Below are 13,417 nucleotides of genomic sequence, written 5' to 3' on the forward strand. Positions count from 1 at the left end.
GAGTACGTGGCCTTTTTCTGCTTACTGTTTCGAGGTCATGACAGTGGATAACCAGAAGGTGACGCAAATATGTGGATGATTGGCCGCAAAGAGTCGTCAATGAATGTACTGTTTTTCTTGCCACTCGCTACCGCCGAAATACACGTACTTCTGAAGCAGGTGCTGGATCGGTTTTCCGCGAGTCACAATGCAAGACGCAGCTAGTCGTGGGACGCAAAGACGCAAAGCCTACAGTTGCCAGAACTGCACATCAAAGTGCCCACGATCGTGGGCACATATTGTACATTATATTGCATTGTACAATATGTTGTGGCGTACATATTGTGTATTGTTATAAATACACACAAACAGGAGCAGGGGCATACCGTCATGACACACAAGCGTAACACACACATTGGTACCGGTTTTCGTGCACCTCCTGAAAGCTCGCGAGCACCGCCGACATGGAATTGCGTCGGCCCCACAGCTGCGGCAGCCCGTCACGACGCTACTGAAGCACAGCTAGCTCGCGCACAGCCGCCCACGACCGCACCGCCAGCCATTATGCACAGGCAAGCCTCGGTTCGTACGCGGAGTCCTGTCCTGGGTCCTCCAGTGGGCGTCGGCAGCAGAGCCAAGGCCGATACTGGAACCAGCCACAACACCGCTGCGCTGAACCAATCACCTGGTCGGCGTCACTGTCTGTGACAGCACTAAAATACCGCTGAACGCGTGCGCCAGGTGCCGCGACTGGGCCTGGCCAGATTACCCGGCAGCCGCCACGTCCCAGCGAAGGCCCACGCCGCCGCCTCGCCCCGGGCGGTGCCCACCCCATCGGCGGGAGGCTCACTTCCAGACCTTGACGACACCGTCGCGGGAGGCGGTGACGGCGTACCACTGGGAGGCGCGCGCCAGGACGATGTCGCTGATGGTGTCCAGGTGGCCGGGCGGCGTGGGCTCGGGGCCGCGCGGACAGTCGTCCAGCGGACGGCGCGCCTTCTGGCACACCTCCTGCACTACCTCGATGCCGTCCACCACCTGCCGACGGCGTCAGGCGTCAGGCGTCAGGCGTCAGCGGCCGGGCGGGCACAGCACTGGGCTCCAGGTCGGGCGGCTACAGTTCGATCCCAGTCGCGTGAAACTCTCACTGGTCTCGATTTCGTCCCAGATGCTTTAGAACCCACGGCTTTCACGCACAGCGTTGGTCCTACGATCGGGGGGTCCGGACTTGCCTCACGCGCCGTGGAACCATCCCCGACACCGGCCCCCATCTCGGATGGCAACACCCGAGCCCTCAGCCAGCTGCCTGACAGAGAAGCAGTCCACGGCGTCCAAGCACACAGCGGCGAGGTGGTCACACATCCCGCCACCGCGCTGCGCGGCCGCCTCACCTGGGAGCGGTACGTGCCGGTGACGGGCACCGGCTGGCGGGCCGGCCACGTGATCAGCTGCGAGGCGCGCGGCTCGGCCAGCTCCCAGAGCCGCGTGCACATGTCGGTGCCGGCTGTCAGCAGCGCCGGCCCCACCGGGCACAGAGCCGTCACCGAGTGGTGGTCCCGCAGCGCCGTGCTCAGCGCCGGGTGCTGGCTCGGCCACAGCGTCATCTGGCGGCGGGGGCGGCGTTAGACGACCGAGCGGGCTCAAACCCAGCCGGCACCAGGCCGACTCTGAACGACGCCAGAGCCGTGCCCCGTCTGTGGACTGCGCGCGCTTGTAACTTCATACTAAGCGCGTACAGATGTTACATGCAACGTCATGAGTTAGCAAGGTTTGTATAAATTTTGGCGTTTGTCGGTACCGCATACTTCAAAGAAACTTTGCTTTCAGGCAACAAAGAACTGCTCAGCATGTAAGACCCTAAAAGATCGATGCTGACACCTTTGCGTACTTCTAAATGTTGCGTCATAGTCGTTTACATCACGTTGACGCTTGTGAATAACAACAACTCATTACAGGCCGCATTTTCAACATCCTTCAGTTGCGTGATCGGTGCCGACAGGTCAGCCCTCACAATACGAGGCACGGCAAAAATAAGGTCCACCGCTGCGCACGATTCGTGAACCCAGCCATTGTTTCGGTGCATACAAACAACAAACCAGCAAAGGCCAGCAAAGCCCCGGTGTTTTTCTGACGATTCTATTACGACTGCATCCATTTTATATAAACATGAACGGTGTCACCAACGAGACAGGGGAAAACAAAGCAGAAAAACAACAACAAAGGCAAAGTACCGATACTTTCTTGCGATTCTTTCACGATTGCGTCCATTTTAAACGAGCAGGAACGGTGTCACCAGCGAAACGGGAATTGTGTCCCGGAGACAACGTAAAATCGCCCTTTTTCACGCCCCCTATTAAACACATGTGGGCGAGCGACCTTTTTCGCTAAATGAATACGCCTATCGTCAGTCTTCGCCAGATGTATAACCGAGCCCTAAACCATGGACGATGTAAAGCATGTGTAGGTTATTTGGTAGCATTAACAATGGATGTGTCGGGCGTAGCTGTAGCAGCCAAAACGTGGCAAATGCTCGCGGTAAGAGATGGAGGTGTGAAAGGCAGCAGCATCCTCTTCAAGACCCGCGGAGCGGGGTGTCGGTGCTCACCTGGCGCTCGCCCGTCTCAATGTTCCACATGTTGACCTCCGAGTTGCCGGACACGGCGCTGACGAACCAGCTGGGCTGGCTGGGGTGCACGCAGAGCCGGCGCACCCGGGGGCCGGCCGGGTGCGCCAGCGTCGATACCGCCAGCTGGAAACGCAGGTCCCAGCACACGTGCACGCCGCTGGAGGTGCCCACCACCAGCCAGCAGTGGGCGGGGTCCGCGCAGAGCGCCGTCACCAGACCGCGGCGCGCGCCGTTCTGCAGGCGCCAGGCGGTGGCCGGGCGCGCGCAGGTCCCAGCCCACCAGCTGGCCGTACATGGTGGCGTAGACGAGCACAGAGCTGCCCGCCGAGCTGAAGTGCGTCAGCTCCACCACGCTACCCTCCTCGACCACGTCCAGCTTGCGGTAGTGCAGGGGGTGCGAGCGGGGTGTGCTCGTCTCGACACTGATCGTCCAGACGGCGTCACCGTCGCCGGCGGCCGCCAGCGCCCGCTCGGCCCTCGCAGTAGGTAAGCGCCGTGAGTGCGCCGCCGCCGCCCGGCCGCGTGTACGTCTGGCGCGAGCGGTTGGCGATGTTTTTGCCCTCCATACGCGCCACGTCCCACACGCGCACCTGGCCGTCGGTGGCGGCGCTCGCCACCAGCGGCGTGTCGGTGACGGCCGCGAGCCGCACCACGGCACCCTGGTGCTCGTGCAGATGCGCCACCAGCTGGCCGGCCGGCCGCCACGTGGGTGGCGGCGCGCCGGCCGGGCCACCCCACTCACGACCCAGGCGTGCGGCGCGTCGCTCGCTCCGCTGCCGCTCCAGCAGCCGCTGCAGGGCCGCCTGGCAGGGTGACTCGAGCGTGCGCGAGCCCGCCTCGCGGCCGGCCGGCTCGGTCGCCTCGGTCGCCTCGTCGCGCTCGCTGGGCTCGGGCCGTGGCGAGTCGAGTGACGGCTGGCGCGCCGGCGCTGCCGCCTCCGCCTCCGCCTCGCCGGCGCGCACGTGAAGCACGCGGCCGCGGCACGCCTCCACCGGCACGGTGGCGACGCCCGACTCGACGGGCGCCCGCCGCATCTCTGCCGCCAGTCGCTTGTGTTTGTGCACCTTGGCCAGGTGTCCGGCCAGCACGAGCAGGTGGTCTTCGACGGCGGCCGTCATGCCGTCGGCCACCAGGCGGCGGAACAGGTTGCGCACGGGCCCGCCACCGTCGGGCAGGTGCAGCTGCCAGGCCGGATCTGCGGCGCGCCGCAGCCGCTGCCGCTCGGCCAGCGCCGCCAGCAGCGGCTCCAGATCGGCGGCACGCGCCACGTGGTCGTATACGTCGCGCGGCAGCGGTGGGCCGAGTGCGGCGAGGAGCGCCGCGCAACTGTCCAGCGAAGCCACCGGGTGCGCCAGGAACGGCGCCAGCCGCGGCACCAGCCGACACTGCACGTCGATGACGCGCATCTGCGCGGCGCACGCGCAGATGAAACCAACGGCCGCCTGGCGCGCCCACAAGCTCGGGTGCACCACCATCGGCACCACTTCGTCCAGCAGCTCGTACAACGCCGCCTTGCCGAGCAGGCCGCGCGCCGCCAGCCCGCACATGGCGTCCACGGCCTTGACGGTGACGAATTCCTCCGTGTCGTTGAGACCCTGCAGCAGCAGCGGCGTCAGCAGCGGCACACAGTGGCGGCCGATGAACGACACGACCCCCTCCACCGCGTCGAAGAAGGCGGCACGCAGGCTGCGGTCGCCCTTGTCGTTGAGGAAGGTGATCATGTGCGAGAGCAGCAGATCGTTGGCCTTGTGCTTGCCGAAGAAGGCGCACAACCGCGAGAAGCCGCGCACCAGCAGCGTCCGCTTGACCGAGCTGTCGGCGTCGGTCAGCAGCAGCTGCACCTTCTGGTGCACCAGGTCGTGCAGCGTGCCGAGCTCGGCGGCCAGGCCGGGCCGGCTGGCGCGCACGTGCGACGCCTCGAGCAGCCGCAGCGCCGACTCGGCCAGCGGCGCCAGCTGCGTGGCGTAGCAGACACGCACGCTGACGGCGCGGTCCTGCGCCAGCGCGCCCACGTTCGGCAGCACGTACTCGGGGAAGATGTGCGCGTCGCTCTCGGGCAGCGACGTGACCAGCGCCAGCATCGCCGCCAGCGTCTGCAGCGCCACGCAGCGCACGCGCGCGAACGCGTCGCGCGTCATCGACAGCACGTATGGCAGCACGCGGTCCAGAATAACGTCGCTGCTCACGTGGCCGGCCAGGCGGAGCAGCAGCTTCAGCGCGCGTACCTTGGTGGCCAGGTGGCAGAGCCGGCGCACGCACGAGGTGGCCAGCCCGATCACCAGCGTGATGTCCTCCTGCAACGAGACCGGGTTGCCGGCCGACAGCTGGCTCACCAGCCGGTCCACGTCGGACGCCATCTTGTTGATCTTCTCGTCGGGCGAAGGCAGCGCGGAGCCGGCGAACTGCGCGAAGTACGGGTGCAGCACCGCCTGGAACGTGGCCGGGAACACGGCCGGCGTGTAGCGCGCGAGCAGGTCGGCCGGCGCCGGCCGCGCCGCCGGCTCCAGTCGCAGCATCGCCTCCACCATCTCGCGGAAGGCCGGGTCGGCGATGCGGCCGGTGGCCTGGGACGGGTCGTACTCGCCGGCGCGGTACAGCAGCAGCTGCGTCAGGTCGAACGGCACGGCGCCCTCGGTGCAGAGCTCGGTGAGGCAGCAGCCGGCCGAGAACACGTCCATCGGCGGCGTGAGCCGGCCGGGCGTGGGGTCGGCCAGCGGCAGCAGGCCACCGCTGGCGAAACGCTCCGGCGCCACGTAGCACAGCCGGCGCCGCGACGTGTCGAAGAAGTAGCCGAAGTCGGCCGGGTTGTCCTCGGGCAGCAGCGCCGGCTTGAAGGCGGCCCAGTCGCCCACCAGCAGCCAGAGGTACGAGGTGACAAGCAGGTTCTCCAGCTTGAGGTCGCCGTGGCAGACGCCGAGCCGGTGGCAGGCGGCCAGCGCGCTCAGCAGCTGGAAACTCAGCCACCGCTTCTCGTGCTCCGACAGGAACGGTCGCGTCGAGATTCGGTCATACAGGCTGTACCTGCCGGGAGAGGAATGTGTCAGCACTTGCAGTAGTATTACAGCAAGAAGCAACACGCAACACAGATCATAGGGGAAAGTTGTCATTAACCCTAAAAAATTGCTGTTCACTGGTGCTGTAAGAACCTCTTAGTGCTACATAGGACCTTTCGTTGAAAAATAAGATGATCCATGGGTAAACACTGTGGTCCTGCACACTTTTATACTTCCGTCGATGCCACGACCCTCCCGCACGATACACCAGCGCACCTGCAGACCCGCGCACAGCACCGGGACTCTGCCGTAGCTGGGCACTGGTGCAAGACCTCCAGTGCCATGGAGCTCACGGCCGCCCCACTGACCGTATGTACTGTCTGAGGAGCAGCGCCGAACGGTCGGTGATGACGACGCGGCGGAACGGCAGGCAGTTGGGCACGTTGCGCAGAAGGGCGGCCAGCTGCTTCAATCGGCGCTCGTGCTGCTCCAGCGGCAGGCTGGGGTCGTGCAGCACGAACACCTTCACCACCAGCTGGCCCTCGGCCGACGAGGCGCGCGCCACCTTCATGAAGCGCGTGCTGCCCAGGCTGCCGGGCGGAGCGGTGGACACGTCAGGGCGCCGCCAGACGGGCCGGCGGCGTCAGGGTGTGGTGGCGCGGAGCGGGTGCTGCGCATGAACTCAGCTGGCAGCATAAATTGAGTGTGCGTCGCACCTTAGACACTACCAATGGCATATGCATGGCTGGGAGACTGAAGGAAAATAATTGAGATCTTAACACCTGACATGCATAAGCTGAGAACATGAGCCTTTCCAGCATTGACGGCAGAATACAAAGTGCTGCTAAATGGGTGAGTACTGATGTGCCTGATAAGAATCTTCTGCCCCAGTAGTAGGGAGAAAGTGTGACAGAAACCCCAACACAGACCAACAGCTCTGGCTGTAGATGAAATGGAAATGTGATCAAAAGAGAGAAAGGGAGGCATATGCAAAGGAAGACAAAGTGAGATAGTCAGACAGTGAGATGGCAGTCAAAAAGCAATATGAATATTATTAGGAATGTAAGTACTCGAAAAACAACTAGAAGACCATGCTAGAAAAATACAAGCAACAGAAACACAAATCCACAAATGTGGGCACAACAGCATATTGACTGACCTTGCCACAAACTCAACATATGGGACATCATTCAGGTAGTACTCTACTGGAAAGATCTGTGATGGTGCAATGCCAGCCAGCTGGTTTCCCATCTTCACTGGCGAGCTGTGTGCCTAGCCAAGGCCACTAATCACCAATCTGCTCCTGAAACAAATGTGACCAGTTGCTGCAATGGGCAGTGGGGCTCAAGTGATGGGCTGTAAAGCCCTGCATGAATAGGCGCTCCTGACCATGTCCTTGCACTATAATTATGATTGTACCATTGCACTACACTTTGCAACACTTTGCACTACAAGAGTCCCCAATGTCAACATGAATACATATTTCAAACCACAGTTATTGTTGTGTCACCACATTGAGAACCTGCCATTGACTTAAAGCAATTAATGCATGTGAGGTATTTGTAATAAAATATGTGATGGACAAAAGTTTGTACCACAACACATTCATTCCACAACTTGCCCAACAGCTAATCCTCTTTCAGCAGCACACTGACAATAACACAGCCACTGTCATGTCAGCTTCTGTTGCTGGCAAGTCAAGCTGGACAGGTCCAGGTTTGGAAGCATGTTTCACCATCAAAAACAGTCTCTACATCAGTATGTGTGGATGATATTCTGAGACAAGGATGCTGACTGCCTTCAAAATAAAATGCATTCAAATTAGGTGCTGTGATAGGCTGTCCCAAGCAAAAAGGCCTATTTTAGGGATTGCTGCTGTCAGGAGATGTGAGTTGCGTGAATAAGATGCAGGTTATTTGGCATTTCTACCATTCAAGATATGCTTGTATGTACACTGCCCATTTCTGTTCTATCTTTTGTATCTGAGTGTTTGATATTGGATATTTTGTCCAGTGACCATGTAGTTACATGGCATTTTCCATGCATGGCTAGAATGAGTCACCACAGAAGCTTTAATGGGCAAGGATCAACTGGAGTCACAACATAAAGCAGCTTTTACAGTGGTGGATCCAAAACCACACTGCCTGCCTGTCTGGCCACAGGCAGAGCTAAAACCACTCTGCCAGCCTGCCTGACTGCAAGCAGAATCAAAACCATGCTGCCAACCCGCCCGACTGCAGGCAGAATCAAAACCACGCTGCCAACCCACCTGACTGCAGAATCACACCCTGTCACCTGATCCAATGGAATACACAACATGGCCAACAACAAAATTCCACAAGCAAACACGATAGCAGCTGATCAGTGGGAGACCAGCGACAAGGTTGTGAGAGGCCATTAACATGCTGTGAACAAAGTACAGGTTGGGTCAATATTGTCAGTTGGACAGCTGGTGATCATGAGCTAAGGCAGACCTTCCTGCTGACCAGCCATTGTCCTACTGGCAGTGGCCCATCATCCAGCTGCTGTATGAGCTGATGTCAGCCTGCTGCAGTTATGTTTGGTGATGTCTCAAGATGGTGAAAAGTTTGCTGATAATACCCTTGATAATGAACAAATGTATGCTTTTCATTAATATGACTCAAAAACAAAATGCACACCTTCTTAGCACATCTGCAGTACCTGCTTTTCACTTCCTGTTTGGAATCACTCTCAGGTATCCCACAGAGCCAGAGATAACAGAGAATGACCAAGCAGTCCATAAGGTCTGAATAAGCAACATTCTTCTGGTACTGAGCCAAATACTGTGACCAAATACCAGCCCCACAATGACCCATTATAGCCAAATTTGTGACCCTTTGCCCATAGAATAGCAATAAGAATGTAAAAGTTTACTGAGGTGCTCAGTTGGTCTATTTTTTCTCTCAATTCACATGGCTGATGCCAGTTTAGTATTCCATAATCAATATCTGTATGCATACAAGTAAAATATGTCTTGATTGTCTGTGGTACAACAAACCATGGCCATCTACAAATTGCTCTAGAGCCCAAAAACTGACCAGAAATTAAAACGCTGATGTTCATAATGTCATTTTCATAACAGCATGGGTATATATTACATGGCATGCATGTGTCCTTATTGCAGACAGGCATAAATGTGCTGCTAACATATGATGAAGCCATTCAGAAAAAAATGTGACAATAGTAAAACAGGAATTAAATGGAATAGCCTGCAATTTCCTGCAGCATGAAATACTGTAGAGAAAAGTCAGTTTTTGTAGTGCTACTTTCATGTGCTGGTCAGTAAGCTTTATTAATCTTATGTTATTATGTTAGTTGCATATAAATATGACCTAATATCTTATCAGAACAATTTTAAGGTTTTCAGTTCCACTTTTCTTTTTCATTACTTAAGATTTTCCTGACTGACCTCATGTGCTATGTTTGTGCACACAGATCAACCAATGAGTATTATTCAATACCTTGATAAGTCCAAACAATATGCAATGTACACTGACCAAAATGCATTTGTGCTGAAATTCCCTTCATTGCATAGAGTTAAATAGCAAACTTATGCTCATCCTAAGCTCCTATTCATTTGTGTATCTATTGCTCATAATACTTAAGACATTTGATGACATTCTGCTCCAGTCTGCAAAGAACACACCCAATGTGCTGGATGCCCACAGAACACTGGCAAGACAAACCTTGTCACTGCATATAGCAGGAATAGGCCACATCATATTCCACACAATTGCAAGTTTCTCTTTATTGAAAAAAGACAGTGAGAGCATGTTTTCCCAAAACAACCTTCACATCATTTCACACATTGGTGATTTAATTGGTGACGACTGTTCACCACACTCCTGGCACTCAGATTTAAAGTGCACAGAAATTGTGTGTGGTTTGAAATGACACCATCTCACAATCACCTGGCATAGTGGATGTTTTTTTGGTGACTGGTATGACAAAAGTCACAAAAGAAAGTATCCTAGTCTTGCATCCACCAATGGTATGTTATCATCAAACAAAGCCATGGTATGCCTCACCTGCATCCTACAAATAACCTGATACTTCATTTTATGCAGGGCCAGCAACATCGATGCGCTGAGACGATGAACAATAAAAATAAATAGGGTGGTAAACTGGGGAAAAGCTTGGCTAGGATAAATGAGTATCACAAGAGCCTTCCTCCCATAACGATTACTGCACAAGACAAGAAGGCGAGCGTTAATCAAATGAAATTTTGGTCAATTTTCGGGAAAATATGTCGATCGACAACGACAACCCTACAACTATACAACTGCTCTTCCGAGCCCCGTCCACCGCATATTCGCTTGAAAATAGCAAGTACAAAATATTTTCATTGACAGAGGCTGTAATGGCGCTGCAAGGACGTAGTCGTAAAGGTGCTTAAACACAACCAAGGGTTTGCGCGGCGCTATTGTCCACCAACACAGTGCATAAGATGCTGGTCATATGATTACAGGAAGTCATACGCTGATTTTGGGTTGCAAATCTGCCGCCCCTCATTTCATCTTTTTGTTTAGTTAATGTATAAGATAAACGCATATTTGCATGCAAAGTAAAAGAAACATTACGTTGCACGCCTATTGATATTTATCGTGTTTTTTAAAATACATCGATGACCTTGTGAACGTAAAAATTCCATACTCCTACTCAACTGATCTAAATCCATGAATCTGCAACACAATTTTCAAATACGTTTGAACGTTCCTGCGTCATGTTTTTTATTGCGGAGCAGCATTTTATTGCCTGCCGATAACGTGACCTCAGATTCGCATTCTTTTGGTCCGTCCTTGGATTTGTGCGAGGCCATTTGAATTGGAATTGTGGACAGTTCAAGTTAAGTGACACAGGTTGTCAGATGCTTTGTTCGTTTTTATCGATTGTTCATCGCCGTGTGGTTTCTTCCAGGTGAAATGAGTGAAGACACGAAGGTAATTTAGCGTATTGTCTGGTCGTGTCGCCAGCAAATATTGTGCTTGCAACCGAGTCAGGCGGCGTGCGAGTGTCCCATGAATGAGAAAGGAGAAACCTTCGTGATTTTCGCATTTCCTTCAATGGTGACCTTAAGGGTCATGCAATGCTTCTTGAAAACGTGAGGCGAGCCTGTGTACCCCACCCTACCCAGTAATACGCCGATGCCGAGCCCTTAGACAGAAACAATGGCAGACGACATGGTCTAGACGGAAGAGAAATTAGCAGGGGAAAGGGTTTTCTTCAAGTACTTCACCTTTTTTAGAAGAAGAAAAATCTCCACCGCGAGCGTTTTACGCGCAGTGCGGCACGGGCTCAACCAGCTCGCGTTAGCAGGATTGCCCGACTTTGAAATCATACAATCCAAACGACATCTTTAGCACCAAAAGTAATGAGCAGCCAATTAACATCATTCACTACGTCGTTTCGACCACTGCTACTCACAATGCTCGTATGATTGCCTACCATCTTCAAGAAATAACCATCTGATAATAGAATAATTTCGGCCACAAACAGGTCATATTATTTTTAACACGCGGACAGACGACGACTTATGGCATGTACTGAAAGGGCAACATAAGCACCAAATTACGTACATTTGAGCAATTAAGAAAAGTATCCCAGTTTTTCACATTCATGTCTCGAATTGATGTTTCCCAACAGACAGCACAGAGAAAAACCCAACAATGTCGGCGGAACTGAAGCATTTCCAGCAGTCTTAAAAAACGGACCAAGCCACGGGAACCAAACACCGAAGCCAAGCCAACGTTTTCGGTGCGGTACATTGACGTCTATTAGCGCAGTGCATCTCATACACGAGTCCGGATAACGTGATTCACACTTATTAGGACCAAACACATGGTGACGACATTGTCGCTTAAACTACAACACTTGGATTCAATTAATATGACTACTCCGTTTGCCGTGACATGCTGCCATCATGCCGTGCAGAGGGACTATCGTAGTACCCTCTTAAAGTAGTGCACCTCTTGTACAATTCCAACGAGCAATGCTTGAAATCGCTCTGACATCCAGGGACATACCCTGCCGAGATAATATGCCAACAGCCACCCTAAGGAAACGGATCAAGCCTCGGGAAACGAAGACTGAAGCAAGGCCAGCGTTTTCGGTACGGTACATATACGTCTGTTAGCGTAGTGCACCTCACACACGAGTCCGGATCATGCGATTGACACTTATTAGGACTAAACACATCTTGCTGACGATGGTATAAGGTACGCTGCGCTTATAAATATATATGTACCGTACCGAAAACGTTGGCCTCGCTTCGGTCTTCGGTTTCCGGGGCTTGGTCCGTTCCCTTAGAATTGCTGTTGACACGTTATTTCGGTACAGTGTGTCTTTGGATGGCAAAGCCGTTTTTAGGTCTCGCCAACGAAGTATGCAAGAGGCGCACTACTTTAAGAAGGTGCTACTACAGTCTGTCCGCACATGATGGTGACATCCCACGGCAGTGCATGAGTCTTATTCATTGAATCAAACCATTGCAGCTCAACCGACATTGTCGGCACAATGTGTTTATTTCTACTTAGTGTGAATCGCGTTGTAAGGGCTCTTGTTTCAGGTGCACCGCACGACTAAACGTATATATATACCGTACCTAAACCGTTGCCTTTGCTTCGGTCCTCGGTTCCCGGGGCTTGGCTTTGTTCCTCAGGGTTCGTGTCGGGATGTTATCTCGGCGGGGTGTGTCTTTGCCTTTCAGAGTGGTTTTTAGGTCTCGCCAATCGGAATTATACAAGAGGTGTACTACTTTAAGAGGGTGCTACTACAGCCTGTCCGCACATGATGGCAGCATCTCACGGCAATGCATCAGTCTTATTCATCGGACCGAAGTCTCGCAGTTCCACCGTCATTGTCAGCACGATGTGTTTATTTTCCATAAGTGTGAATCGCCTGATCCGGACTCGTGCATGAGGTGCACTGCGCTAATAGACGCATATGTGCCGTACCGAAAACGCTGGCCTAGCTTCAGTCTTCGGTTCCAAGGCTTGGTCCGTATCCTTAGGATTTTTATTGGCATATTATCTCGGTAGAGTATGTCTTTGGATGTCAGAGCGTTTTTTTAGGTCCCGCCAATTGGAATTATACCAGAGGTGTACTACTTGAGGGTGCTACTGCAGTCCGTCCGCCAATGATGGCAACATCTGACGGCAATGCATGAGTCTTATTCATCGGACCGTGATCTGGCATATCCACCGACATCGTCAGCAAGATGTGTTTGGTCCTAATAAGTGTGAATCGCATGATCCGGACTCGTGTGTAAGGTGCACTACGCTAATAGACGTATATGTACCGTACCGAAACGCTGGCCTTGCTTCAGTCTTCGTTTCCTGGGGCTTGATCCGTTTCCTTAGGGTGGCTGTTGGCATAATATCTCGGCAGAGTATGTCTCTGGATGTCAGAGCGATTTCAAGCCTTGCTCGTTGGAATTGTACAAGAGGTGCACTACTTTAAGAGGGTGTTACGACAGTCCCTCTGCACGACATGATTGCAGCATCTCACGGCAATGCATGAGTCTTATTCATCGGACCGAAGTCTTGCAGTTCCATCGACATTGTCAGCACGACGTGTTCAGTTCTAAGGGTGTGAATGGCATTATCCGGACTCGTGTGTGAGGTGCACTACGCTAACAGACGTATATGTACCGTACCGAAAACGCTGGCCTTGCTTCAGTCTTCGTTTCCCGAGGCTTCATCCGTTTCCTTAGGGTGGCTGTTGGCATAATATCTCGGCAGAGTATGTCTCTGGATGTCAGAGCGATTTCAAGCCTTGCTCGTTGGAATTGTACAAGAGG

General features: G+C 54.0%; 1 pseudogene; it reads right to left on the reverse strand.

The window, feature by feature from the left end:
* Window positions 1-825: 825 nt before the first annotated feature.
* LOC119102408 (phosphoinositide 3-kinase regulatory subunit 4-like) lies at window positions 826-9,948 on the reverse strand (annotated as a pseudogene).
* Window positions 9,949-13,417: the final 3,469 nt, after the last annotated feature.

This window comes from Pollicipes pollicipes, unplaced genomic scaffold (assembly GCF_011947565.3).
Source record: "Pollicipes pollicipes isolate AB1234 unplaced genomic scaffold, Ppol_2.1 Scaffold_5724;HRSCAF=6776_pilon_pilon_pilon, whole genome shotgun sequence".
NCBI classification, from domain to species: Eukaryota; Metazoa; Arthropoda; class Thecostraca; order Pollicipedomorpha; family Pollicipedidae; genus Pollicipes; species Pollicipes pollicipes.